The sequence below is a fragment of the Pan troglodytes genome, chromosome 7, assembly GCF_028858775.2.
Source record: "Pan troglodytes isolate AG18354 chromosome 7, NHGRI_mPanTro3-v2.0_pri, whole genome shotgun sequence".
NCBI classification, from domain to species: Eukaryota; Metazoa; Chordata; class Mammalia; order Primates; family Hominidae; genus Pan; species Pan troglodytes.
In genome coordinates, this window is record NC_072405.2 from 124,422,050 (window position 1) to 124,435,231 (window position 13,182).

Here is a 13,182-nt window from a genome sequence, read left to right on the forward strand (position 1 = left end):
TTTCCTTGTTTTTGAAGAGTAGCTTTCCTGGATATATTATTCTTGACTAGTAGGTTTTTTTGTTTGTTTCTAACAGAGTTTTGAATAATGATCTCATTCTCTCCTAGCCTGTAAGGTTTCTGCCAGGAAATCCGAGAAATGCACTTTTAGTCTGACGAGCTGTATTAGTCTGTTCTCATGCTGCTAATAAAGACATACCCGAGACTGGGTAACTTATAAAGAAAAAGAAGATTAATGGAGTCCCATTCCACATGGCTAGGGAGGCCTCACAATCATGACAGAAGGTGAAGGAGGGGCAAAGACACATCTTACATGGTGACAGGCAAGAGAGCTTGGGCAGGAGAACTCCCATTTATAAAACCATCAGAGCTCGTGAGACTTATTCACTACCATGAGAATAGTATGGGGTAAAATCCTGCCCCAGTGATTCAATTACCTCCCATCAGGTCCCTCCCATAACACATGGGAATTATGGGAGTACAATTCAAGATGATATTTGAGTGAGGACACAGCCAAACCATATGGGTGTTCCCTTATATGTGACTTAATGATTTTTCTCTTGCTGTTATTAGCACTCTCTTAGTCTTTGACTTTTGACAGTTTGACTGTTATGTGCCTTGGAGAAGTTTTTTGGACTCAATATATTTGAAATTGAGATTCCTGTATCTTAATGTCTCTATTTTTTGAGAGATTTGGCAAATTTTCAGATACTATTTTATTTAATAGATTCTCTATGCCTTTGTGCATTACTTCACATTCTGCAAAACAGAAAGTTAGTTAAAATATTTGCTGACTTTATGGTGATATGTCCCATGGACTTTATTTATTTTATCTTTTTATTCTCTTCTTCCTTTGTATACTGGATTATTTCAAAAGGCCCATCTTTAAATTCAGAAATTGTCTCTTCGGCTTGATCCAGTCTACTGTTGAAGCTCTCTATTTTATTTTTTATTTCATTTATTGACTTATTCAGATCCAGAATTTCTGTTTGATTCTTTTTAATGATATTTAACATTTTGTTGAATTTCTCATTCAGATCATTAATTGTTTTTCTGATTTCTTCATACTGTTTATCTATGTTCTCTTGTGTCTCACTGAGCTTATTCAATATCATTGTTTTCAATTATCTTTTAGGCAGTTTATACATTTTTTATTGGAATTTACTGATGAAGAATTATTTTGTTCCTTTGGAAGTCTCATGTTTCCTTGTTTTTATATATATTTTTTTATAATGTTTTTTGTGCCCTTACCTTGATTTCTGTGCATCTGGTGTAAGTCACTTCTTTCAAATTTTTTTATTATTATTATACTTTAAGTTTTAGGGTACATGTGCACAATGTGCAGGTTAGTTACATATGTATACATGTGCCATGCTGGTGTGCTGCACCCATTAACTCGTCATTTAGCATTAGGTATATCTCCTAATGCTATCCCTCCCCCTTCCCCCCACCCCACAACAGTCCCCAGAGTGTGATGTTCCCCTTCCTGTGTCCATGTATTCTCATTGTTCAATTCCCATCTATGAGTGAGAACATGCGGTGTTTGGTTTTTTGACCTTGCGATAGTTTACTGAGAATGATGATTTCCAGTTTCATCCATGTCCCTACAAAGGACATGAACTCATCATTTTTTATGGCTGCATAGTATTTTATGGCTGCATAGTATGGTGTATATGTGCCACATTTTCTTAATCCAGTCTATCATTGTTGGACATTTGGGTTGGTTCCAAGTCTTAGCTATTGTGAATAGTGCTGCAATAAACATGCGTGTGCATGTGTCTTTATAGCAGCATGATTTATAGTCCTTTGGGTATATACCCAGTAATGGGATGGCTGGGTCAAATGGTATTTCTAGTTCTAGATCCCTGAGGAATTGCCACACTGACTTCCACAATGGTTGAACTAGTTTACAGTCCCACCAACAGTGTAAAAGTGTTCCTATTTCTCCACATCCTCTCCAGCACCTGTTGTTTCCTGACTTTTGAATGATTGCCATTCTAACTGGTGTGAGATGGTATCTCCTTGTAGGGGTGGGTTGCCCCTCCACACCTGTGGGTGTTTCTCGTAAGGTGGAACGAGAGACTTAGGAAAGAAAAAGACACAGAGACAAAGTATAGAGAAAGAAATAAGGGGACCCGGGGAACCAGCGTTCAGCATATGGAGGATCCCGCCAGCCTCTGAGTTCCCTTAGTATTTATTGATCATTCGTGGGTGTTTCTCCGAGAGGGGGATGTGTCAGGGTCACAAGACAATAGTGGGGAGAGGGTCAGCAGACAAACACATGAACAAAGGTCTTTGTATCATAGACAAGGTAAAGGATTAAGTGCTGTGCTTTTAGATATGCATACACATAAACATCTCAATGCTTTACAAAGCAGTATTGCTGCCCGCATGTCCCACCTCCAGCCCTAAGGCGGTTTTTCCCTATCTCAGTAGATGGAATGAACATACAATCGGGTTTTATACCGAGACATTCCATTGCCCAGGGACGTGCAGGAGACAGATGCCTTCCTCTTGTCTCAACTGCAAGAGGCATGCCTTCCTCTTATACTAATCCTCCTCAGCACAGACCCTTTACGGGTGTCAGGCTGGGGGACGGTCAGGTCTTTCCCTTCCCACGAGGCCATATTTCAGACTATCACATGGGGAGAAACCTTGGACAATACCTGGCTTTCCTAGGCAGAGGTCCCTGCAGCCTTCCGCAGTTTTTGTGTCCCTGGGTACTTGAGATTAGGGAGTGGTGATGACTCTTAAGGAGCATGCTGCCTTCAAGCATCTGTTTAACAAAGCACATCTCGCACCGCCCTTAATCCATTTAACCCTGAGTTTGACACAGCACATGTTTCAGAGAGCACAGGGTTGGGGGTAAGGTCACAGAATCTCAAGGCAGAAGAATTTTTCTTAGTACATAACAAAATGGAGTCTCCCATGTCTATTTCTTTCTACACAGACACAGTGACAATCTGATCTCTCTTGCTTTTCCCCACATTTCCCCCTTTTCGACAAAACCGCCATCGTCATCATGGCCCGTTCTCGATGGTCGCTGTCTCTTCGGAGCTGTTGGGTACACCTGCAGACTAACAACAGACAAAACAGGCACACAAGGATTAATATGAGATTTATAATCGTAGTACTTCCGATAGTCTTAACCCAAGTGACAGGGTTAAGATTTGTGAGGCCATCAGCAACTCGTGCAATTGCCTCAGTTCCTGGCACCAAATTTAAATGGGCTTTCGATGCTTCCAAAATTTGTTCTTTTAATTTGGAAATGTCCAAAGTGAGATTATCTTCTCTTCCCTGTAGATGGCGTCTAACCATGTCCCAGTGATGCTCAGACTCATTATAAATTTGGGGTGTAATACAAAAATCTGATGTATTCCAGTCACACTATAACTGGAAACGATGTTCTAAGCTCATGAGTCTGTCTCCCATCCAAATGACAGTTTGTCTAAGATCATTAATTTGATTTGCCAATTTTTGATCAATACTAGATTGTGAATTCCACAATCTTGTAGAACTTTTTGCCAATCATTAACAAAGTTTACTGACTGAATAGAAGAGTGCAATGCAACTCCTGCTACAGCAGCCGTAGCTGTGACTGCAATTAATCCCATAATCACTGCAATTAAAGTAAAAATGAATGTTTTGGATCTATTTAAAACACCTTTTAATACTTCAGACAAAATATGGACGGATGGCGAGGCCTCCCACCGTCGGTCCATGGACACAGGGATCCACACGCCCTCTCTTGCTCTCACCAGCAGAATACGGTGTTGCCAATTAAAAGTTGAATCAATGCAAGTAAACAATCTACAATTTTCACAGGTTATAGTCTGGGAGTCTGGTTTAATAGCTATATTTCCTACCAGTAGCATATAAGGGGGCTTTACACAACTTTGTAAAGTAACTGTTAGACTGGAATTTAGGTCGATAGTATAAAATGGCTTATGATCTCTTGTTTCTAAAGTTTGATTTCCAGACCAAATTCTAATGTGGTGTGAGGCCACAGTAAGCCTCCATAATTCTGGATGTTCAGGACCAGAAACAGGACTTATTATTTTTGGTCTTGGGGTAGAGATTCCTTTTTCTCCCCATTCCCAAGGGTAGAAAGACTGCAATTTTTTATGCTTATGTTTGTCTAGACTTTCTGTTAAGTCGCTATCAACAGCTGGACTCACTTGTGCACTTGGACACGACTGAGTTTGTCCTGAGCAATTGTGGTAGAATTGACCTCGAGGTGCCCAATCTATAATAGTTCCGAATTCATTGTTTTGTAATATCACTGCACTATTGGCCACACATTCTTCCCAAACTAAAACTTCTGTATTTTTTGATTCTTTGGGAATTTCCTTGGGGCAAGGTTTCCCTTTAGGTCTAAATTTTAATGATCTTTGATAAGAAAAGTCTTGTAAATAATTTACCCATGGCCTGAGTGACATCCCGCTTACCATGTGAAAAGTGAATCTACTGATGGGACTGACAGTAAGTACTTCTACCAACCAATTTTGGACTGCAGGCATTAAACATCCTGGTGCTCTCTCTAGGCAAATAGGAGGATAATGATACCCAGTGGAAATATTTATCATCATCCCTTCTTCCTCAGGTTTGGCAGGGCAGCGATCATCTGTGGGGCCAGGTACCCATACACTATCATTAACATATACTTCTATAGGATTATCCATCCATGTGACTGGTGTTACCATCTCCGTGGAGGCGCTTTTCTTTGCATCTCCGATGGGTTCATTGTAGAACTTCAAATGTCTAGTGGGTATCCAAAAAGGAAGCTGATTTTCTCCTGGTGAAACACAAGCAAAACCTCTCCCCCACGTTATCACCTTCCCTATTTCCCATGTCTTATTTTTATTATCTTTCCACCAAATTAGTTTTCCTTCATGTGGGCTGTTCTTTTTACCAGTAAGATGTTGTTCTGCAGAAGTAGTAGTCTGATTTCTATAAATGTTTAAAAAATTTAAAGTATAGAGTGCTAGATTAAGTTGCATCTGAGGAGTGGTACACTCCTTTCTGTCTCCCCTTTCTTTTTGTTTAACTAATTGAGTTTTGAGTGTTCTATTAGTTCTTTCAACTATGGCCTGTCCTTGGGAATTATAAGGAATTCCTGTTGTATGTGAAATTTTCCACTGACTTAAGAATTTTTGGAAAGCTTTACTACAATATCCTGGTCCATTGTCAGTTTTGATTTTTTCTGGAACTCCCATTACAGCAAAACAAGACAATAAATGTTTTTTAACATGGGAAGTACTTTCTCCTGTTTGGCAAGTTGCCCATATGAAATGTGAATAAGTATCAACTGTTACATGAACATATGATAATCTTCCAAATGAAGGTACATGCGTGACATCCATTTGCCATAATGCATTAGGACACAAACCTCTGAGATTAACTCCTGCCTCTTGAGTGGGCAGGTGTAAGACTTGACACTGGGTGCAATGTTGTACAATATCTTTTGCCTGTTTCCATGTGACATCAAATTTGTTTTTTAATCCTGCTGCATTTACATGAGTCAAAACATGAAGTTCTTATGCTTTTATGAATGCAGATGATACTAGTAAGTCAGCTTGTTCATTTGCTTTAGTCAAAGGCCCTGGTAAATTAGTGTGTGCTCGAATATGAGTAATATAAAATGGGAAATTTCTTTTTCTTACAGTTTGTTGTAATAAATTGAATAGCTGGTTTAACTGATCATCCATGCTATATTTAATTAGAGCTGTCTCAACATCCCTTGTAGCCAGTACTACATATGCAGAATCTGATATAATATTGATAGGTTGGTCAAAATCTTGTAACACTGTAATGACTGCAACCAACTCTGCTCTTTGAGCCGATTGATACGGAGTTTTTATTACTCGTTCTTTTGGCCCTGTGTAAGACGCTTTTCCATTGCTGGAACCATCAGTAAATACTGTTAGAGCATTTTCTAAAGGTTCACGTCTGGTAATTTTAGGTAGAATCCAAGTAGTCAATTTTAAGAACTGGAAGATTTTTGTTTTTGGGTAATGATTATCAATAATTCCCACAAAATTAGCAAGACCAATCTGCCATGCACCAGAATTGATAAAGGCTTGTCTAACTTGTTCCTTGGTTAAAGGGACAACTATTTTGTCTGGGTCATTTCCACATAATTTTATTATTCGTAATCTTGTCTGACCAATTAATGTAGCTATTTGATCCAAGTACAATGTAAAAGTCTTAACTGTACTGTGAGGAAGGAATGACCACTCCACAAGATCAGTATTTTGAATAATGATGCCTGTTGGAGAATGTGCAGTGGCAAAAATCAAAAGTTGGAGTGGGGCTAAGGGATCTATTCTATTTATTTGCGCTGACTGAATTTTTTCTTCCACTAATTTAATTTCTTTTGTTGCCTCTGGGGTTAACATTCTTTTACTATTTAAGTCTGAGTCTCCTCTTAAGATAGAGAACAAATTTGACATGGCATAAGTAGGAATGCCTAGAGTTGGCCGAATCCAATTAATATCTCCCAGCAATTTTTGAAAATCATTTAGTGTTTTTAATGTGTCTTTTCTTTTTTCTATTTTTTGTGGCTTAATTTTTCTATTTTCTATCTGCATCCCTAAATAATGAAAAGGAGTAGAGGTTTGGATCTTATCAGATGCTATTGCCAGTCCTGCGTTGGCAACCTCTGCTTGCAGAAATGTATAACAGTCAATTAATTTATCTTTCGTTTCTGCAGCACACAAAATATCATCAATATAATGAATAATATAACAGTCTGAAAACTTGTCTCTAACTGGTTGAAGAGCTCGACCTACAAAAGTCTGACAGATAGTTGGACTATTAAGCGTTCCTTGAGGTAACACTTTCCACTGAAACCTGGTGGCTGGTTCTTTATTATTTATGGCTGGTATAGTAAAGGCAAATTTTTCACAATCCTGCTCCGCCAGAGGGATGGTAAAAAAGCAATCCTTTAGATCAATTATAATTAAAGGCCAGTCTTTTGGGATCATGGCCGGAGAGGGCAACCCGGGTTGGAGAGGCCCCATGGGTTGAATTACGGCGTTTACGGCCCTTAAGTCAGTTAACATATGCCATTTGCCTGATTTCTTCTGAATTACAAACACAGGAGAATTCCAAGGTGAGAATGAAGGCTCAATATGACTCTTTTCTAACTGTTCATTTGCTAATAAATGTAAAGCCTCCAGTTTTTGTTTTGGTAGCGGCCACTGATTTACCCACACCGGTTTTTCTGTTTTCGAAGTTAATGGTATGGGTTTAGGAGGCTCTACAGTGGCCGCCCCTAAAAAGGATACCCTATTCCTTCTCTTTCTTGATTTATTTTAGCCTCAGCTGGAATTTTAATGCCATCTTCATTTTTTTCCTAGTCCCTTTCCTGGTATATATCCCATCTTGGTCATGATTTTTTGACTCGTGGGGCTATATAATGGAGCGGGCATGGTGATTTCCGCACCCCATTGTTGTAATAAATCTCGACCCCACAGATTAAGAGGAATTGAAGTAATCATTGGCTGAACAGTACTTTCTTGATTATCTGGCCCTAAGCAATGTAAAATCTCAGTACTTTGATACACTTCTGAGGCTGTGCCTATGCCGACAAGTCCTGTAACAGCCTTTTGTTTAGGCCAATTTTTTGGCCACTGATTTAAAGCAATGATAGAGACATCTGCTCCAGTGTCTACCAACCCTTCAAACTGTTTTCCTTGAATAATGGCCTTACACACAGGTCTGTTCTCTGAGACCTGACTTGCCCAACATGCAGCCTTTCCTGTTGGATCAGTGCTTCCAAACCCTCTTGTTCTTTTTATTTCACTATTTCCACCCTTAATATATGGCAGGAGTAATAATTGAGCAATCCTGTCTCCTGGACTGGCACTCCAAGGAATTGAAGAGCTAATAAACAACTGAATTTCGCCTTTATAGTCTGAATCAACCACACCAGTATGAATTTGAACTCCTTTTAGATTTAGACTTGATCTTCCCAAGATTAGTCCTACAGTCCCCTCAGGCAGTGGGCCATATACCCCTGTGGGGATTTTTTCTGGGGGCTCCCCTGGAAGCAGAGAGGCTGCTTGTATAGTACATAAATCTACTGCTGCACTGCCGCTTGTGGCGGGGGACAATTGTTGTATTGTGGTAACTGGCTTATTCCCTGAAACACTTGGGACAGTGGGGGTTGTTGTCCCTGAAAACTCTGAGGAACAAATGGCTGAATTGGGAATGCCCCAGTTTGTTGTGGGGCCTGAGGCTGGCCCCTTTGCTCATTTCCCGACAATGGTTGCCCATTTTTATCAAATTTAGAACGACATTGACGAGCCCAATGTTTTCCTTTTTTACATCTTGGACATAAGTCAGGTGGCTCTCTACCTGTTGTGGTAGTAGCTTGAATAGTTATATTCTGTTTATTTAAGACTGGGCAATTCTTTTTTAAGTGACCAATTTGACCACAATTATAACATTTTCCTCCAAATGTTCTAACTTGTCCTCCTAAAACAACTCCTGTTATTGCTTGAGCCATAAGCATAGCTTTATGCATAGCTCCTCCGATTCCATCACAGGCTTTTACATATTCTGAGATTACACCTGATCCTGCAGGAACCTTTCCTTTTAATGGCTTAATGGCTGATTGACACTCAGGATTGGCATTTTCACACGCCATCAACTCCACTATGACCTTACAGGCTTTTTCATCGGCAATTGACTTTTGAGCAACCTCTTGGAGCCTTGCCACAAAATCAGGGTAGGGCTCTTTTGAACGTTGTCTTACTGTATTAAATGAGGGGCAGGCGCTTCCTGGGTCTTGGATTTTTTCCCAGGCTCTAAGGCAGATAGCTCTAACTTGCTCAATGGCCTCATTTTGCTTTAATGCTTGTTGACTAATAGTACTCCAATTTTGACCTGTTCCTAATAGTTGATCTGCATCTATGTTAACTGAGGATTGGCAGCCCTATTTCTTCGGACCTGTTCTTGTACCCCATCAATCCACCAAATCTTAAATTGTAAAAATTGAGAGGGTGAGAGAGACGATTTTGCCAGAATCTCCCAATCATAAGGAATGAGTCTATGTCCATGAGCAATGGAATCTAATAATGTCCTCATATAAGGGGAGTTGGGTCCATACTGTTTTACTCCCTCTTTCATATCTTTTAGCATTTTTATCGAAAAAGACTTGTATCTGGCCTCAACTGTGAGAGGCTCTCCCTCTTGGGCTCCTTCTCCAGGTGGCATCGGTTCTAACGTTACTGGGAATTGCCACGCCTCAGTATCTCCTTCCTTTCTTGATTTATCAATAATTTCATGTAATTCACTACCCTGTCTACTAGGTGGTGCCGTAGGATTAAGTCTCCTAGTGGGTGGCTGAGGGTATGGCGCCCTGCCCTGTGGTGCTGGGGGCATTCCTGGATATCCATACTGACTTTCTGGGGGTGGCCGATACTGAAGTTCAGCCGGCGGCCAGTATTGATAGGCTACTGGCGGTTGGGTCTTATTTTCTTTAACCTGCGTTTGAGGTTGTAATGTTACAGGCACCTGACCTGCTGGAAGAGGACTTGGCCCTCGTGGTTTAGACTCTGATGGCCCCACTAATTCTGGACCTTTTCCTTCTAATTTTAACGTTTCAGGATATATCACCTCCTGTAATTGATTATAGTCAACATTTTGCGTTGACTGAGCCATCACCGGCTCTGCTACATATTCGCAATGTAAACTTTCCATTTCTTTCTGGGATTTTTCCCTTGTCTTTTCATTACAATCTACTATACAGCGTCCAGGGGCATCAGAAAGTGAAACGCTATCTTCTTCTGTTTGAAATGGTTCTAAAGCTGCTTTAATAATGGCCCAATCATTCCATACTGTAAGTGGAATGATATTACCCTTCCTACCTGCTTGTTTTAGTTCCTTACCAATTCTTTTCCAATCTTTTAGATCTAAAGTTCCTTGTTCTGGAAACCATGGGCAAAATTGTTCTATTATTTCAAATAGCTTGATTAGATTTTTTGTAGATACTCTAACTCCCCCTCTTTTTAAAAGAATTTTAATAAAGCTGAGATAAGGGCATATTTACTTTTAATTTTACTTTTAGTTTGCCCCATTATCACCCTAGCTTCTTCCGAGCGCACAAGCTTACCGTAAGGCTGACTGTAGACGTACTCGGGATCTCTCGTCGACTTGTCCTCAATGACCACGCTCAAGCGTACCTTCACCCTAGAGAAAAGCCTCCACGTTGGGCACCAGATGTAGGGGTGCGTTGCCCCTCCACACCTGTGGGTGTTTCTCGTAAAGTGGAACGAGAGACTTAGGAAAGAAAAAGACACAGAGACAAAGTATAGAGAAAGAAATAAGGGGACCCGGGGAACCAGCGTTCAGCATATGGAGGATCCCGCCAGCCTCTGAGTTCCCTTAGTATTTATTGATCATTCGTGGGTGTTTCTCCGAGAGGGGGATGTGTCAGGGTCACAAGACAATAGTGGGGAGAGGGTCAGCAGACAAACACATGAACAAAGGTCTTTGTATCATAGACAAGGTAAAGGATTAAGTGCTGTGCTTTTAGATATGCATACACATAAACATCTCAATGCTTTACAAAGCAGTATTGCTGCCCGCATGTCCCACCTCCAGCCCTAAGGCGGTTTTTCCCTATCTCAGTAGATAGAACGAACATACAATCGGGTTTTATACCGAGACATTCCATTGCCCAGGGACGGGCAGGAGACAGATGCCTTCCTCTTGTCTCAACTGCAAGAGGCATGCCTTCCTCTTATACTAATCCTCCTCAGCACAGACCCTTTACGGGTGTCAGGCTGGGGGATGGTCAGGTCTTTCCCTTCCCACGAGGCCATATTTCAGACTATCACATGGGGAGAAACCTTGGACAATACCTGGCTTTCCTAGGCAGAGGTCCCTGCAGCCTTCCGCAGTTTTTGTGTCCCTGGGTACTTGAGATTAGGGAGTGGTGATGACTCTTAAGGAGCATGCTGCCTTCAAGCATCTCATTTAACAAAGCACATCTCGCACCGCCCTTAATCCATTTAACCCTGAGTTTGACACAGCACATGTTTCAGAGAGCACGGGGTTGGGGGTAAGGTCACAGAATCTCAAGGCAGAAGAATTTTTCTTAGTACATAACAAAATGGAGTCTCCCATGTCTATTTCTTTCTACACAGACACAGTGACAATCTGATCTCTCTTGCTTTTCCCCACATCTCCTTGTGGTTTTGATTTGCATTTCTCTGATGGCCAGTGATGATGAGCATTTTTTCATGTGTCTTTTGGCTGCATAAATGTCTTCTTTTGAGAAATGTCTGTTCATATCCTTTGCGCACTTTTTGATGGGGTTGTTTGTTTTTTTCTTGTAAATTTGTTTGAGTTCATTGTAGATTCTGGATATTAGCCCTTTGTCAGATGAGTAGGTTGCGAAAACTTTCTCCCATTTTGTAGGTTGCCTGTTCACTCTGATGGCAGTTTCTTTCGCTGTGCAGAAGCTCTTTAGTTAAATTAGATCCCATTTGTCAATTTTGTCTTTTGTTGCCATTGCTTTTGGTGTTTTAGACATGAAGTCCTTGCCCATGCCTATGTCCTGAATGGTAATGCCTAGGTTTTCTTCTGGGGTTTTTATGGTTTCAGGTCTAACATTTAAGTCTTTAATCCATCTTGAATTAATTTTTGTATAAGGTGAACTCCCATTTACAATTGCTTCAAAGAGAATAAAATACTTAGGAATCCAACTTACAAGGGACGTGAAGGACCTCTTCAAGGAGCACTACAAACCACTGCTCAATGAAATAAAAGAGGATACAAACAAATGGAAGAACATTCCATGCTCATGGGTAGGAAGAATCAATATCGTGAAAATGGCCATACTGCCCAAGGTAATTTATAGATTCAATGCCATTCCCATCGAGCTACCAATGACTTTCTTCACAGAATTGGAAAAAACTACTTTAAACTTCATATGGAACCAAAAAAGAGCCCACATCACCAAGTCAATCCTAAGCCAAAAGAACAAAGCTAGAGGCATCATGCTACCTGACTTCAAACTATACTACAAGGCTATAGTAACCAAAACAGTATGGTACTGGTACCAAAACAGAGATATAGATCAATGGAACAGAACAGAGCCCTCAGAAATAATACCACGTATCTACAACTATCTGATCTTTGACAAACCTGAGAAAAACAAGCAATGGGGAAAGGATTCCCTATTTAATAAATGGTGCTGGGAAAACTGGCTAGCCATATGTAGAAAGCTGAAACTGGATCCCTTACTTACACCTTATACTTCTTTCAATTTTTATGGATTGGCTTTTGTAGGGAAAGTGTTTTTCCTATAAAGGCATCTATAGTGTAAATTGGATAGCATGTTTTTGCTTTGATTCTGGGTAACTGCAGTAGGTGTATTCTTTATATGATTTGTTCAGCTATAATCAGCATCAGTGGTGTTTTGTGTTCCTCAGTGTCTAAGGATAAAGATGTTCTTGCTAGTGGAGGCTGTGGTTAGGCTTTGCTAGGTATGAGGACACAAAATGGGTTTTTTCTTAGGCCCTAGTCATAGAGGTGGTGGGGCCTCCCTTTGGCCACTTGGTGGCATACAGTGGCACCGGTGTTAGACAGTCTAGGAAGACTGATTTTTGGGCTTCCAGGCAGCTTGTGCTCAGGTGCTGGCTGTGGCAATGATGGACTCGATGAGCAGGTGTGTCCTAAGACCCTAAGCATTGTGTGTGGGGTCAGTGATGACACTAAGGGTCCTGGGTCAGCCTCCAGGTAAGTGGATGGCACTGGCAGTCTTGTTAGCAGGCTGGGTAGAAGCTCAGACCCTCAGGGGAAGTGAATGGGTGCCATTGGTAGTAGGTGGGATTGGGAATTCCCAGACCTTTCCAGATGATGTGTGCAGGCAATGGTAGGGGTGGCACCAGTTGTGGTGAGCCTGTCCTCAGGCCCCTAATTGTACATGTGACATGGGCTGTGCTGAGTAACATTTCGATCCCCAGACCTCTGGTCTATGTTCACAGGTACCAGCAAACTGGGCAGGCCATCCTTCAGATCCCTGAAAGGCATGTAAAGAAACAAGTTGCAGCAACTGGGATGAACATATCTCTAGATCCCCGGAGTAGGGTGGCCCCTGATGGGACAGGCCTATTCTCAGGATCCCTGAATGTATACAAGGGCACAGACTATGGTGGGTAGGGCAGAT

The 13,182-nt window shown here is 41.1% G+C and overlaps 1 long non-coding RNA gene across 1 annotated transcript; it reads right to left on the reverse strand.

Annotated features, from left to right (window-relative positions):
- Positions 1-2,113: 2,113 nt before the first annotated feature.
- Positions 2,114-10,239, reverse strand: LOC134810907 (uncharacterized). Its single transcript, XR_010159656.1, has 2 exons — positions 10,120-10,239; positions 2,114-3,076 (listed from the first exon to the last, which is right to left on the reverse strand). It is a non-coding gene; the product is annotated as an uncharacterized LOC134810907 (long non-coding RNA).
- Between the last annotated feature and the right edge of the window lie 2,943 nt (positions 10,240-13,182).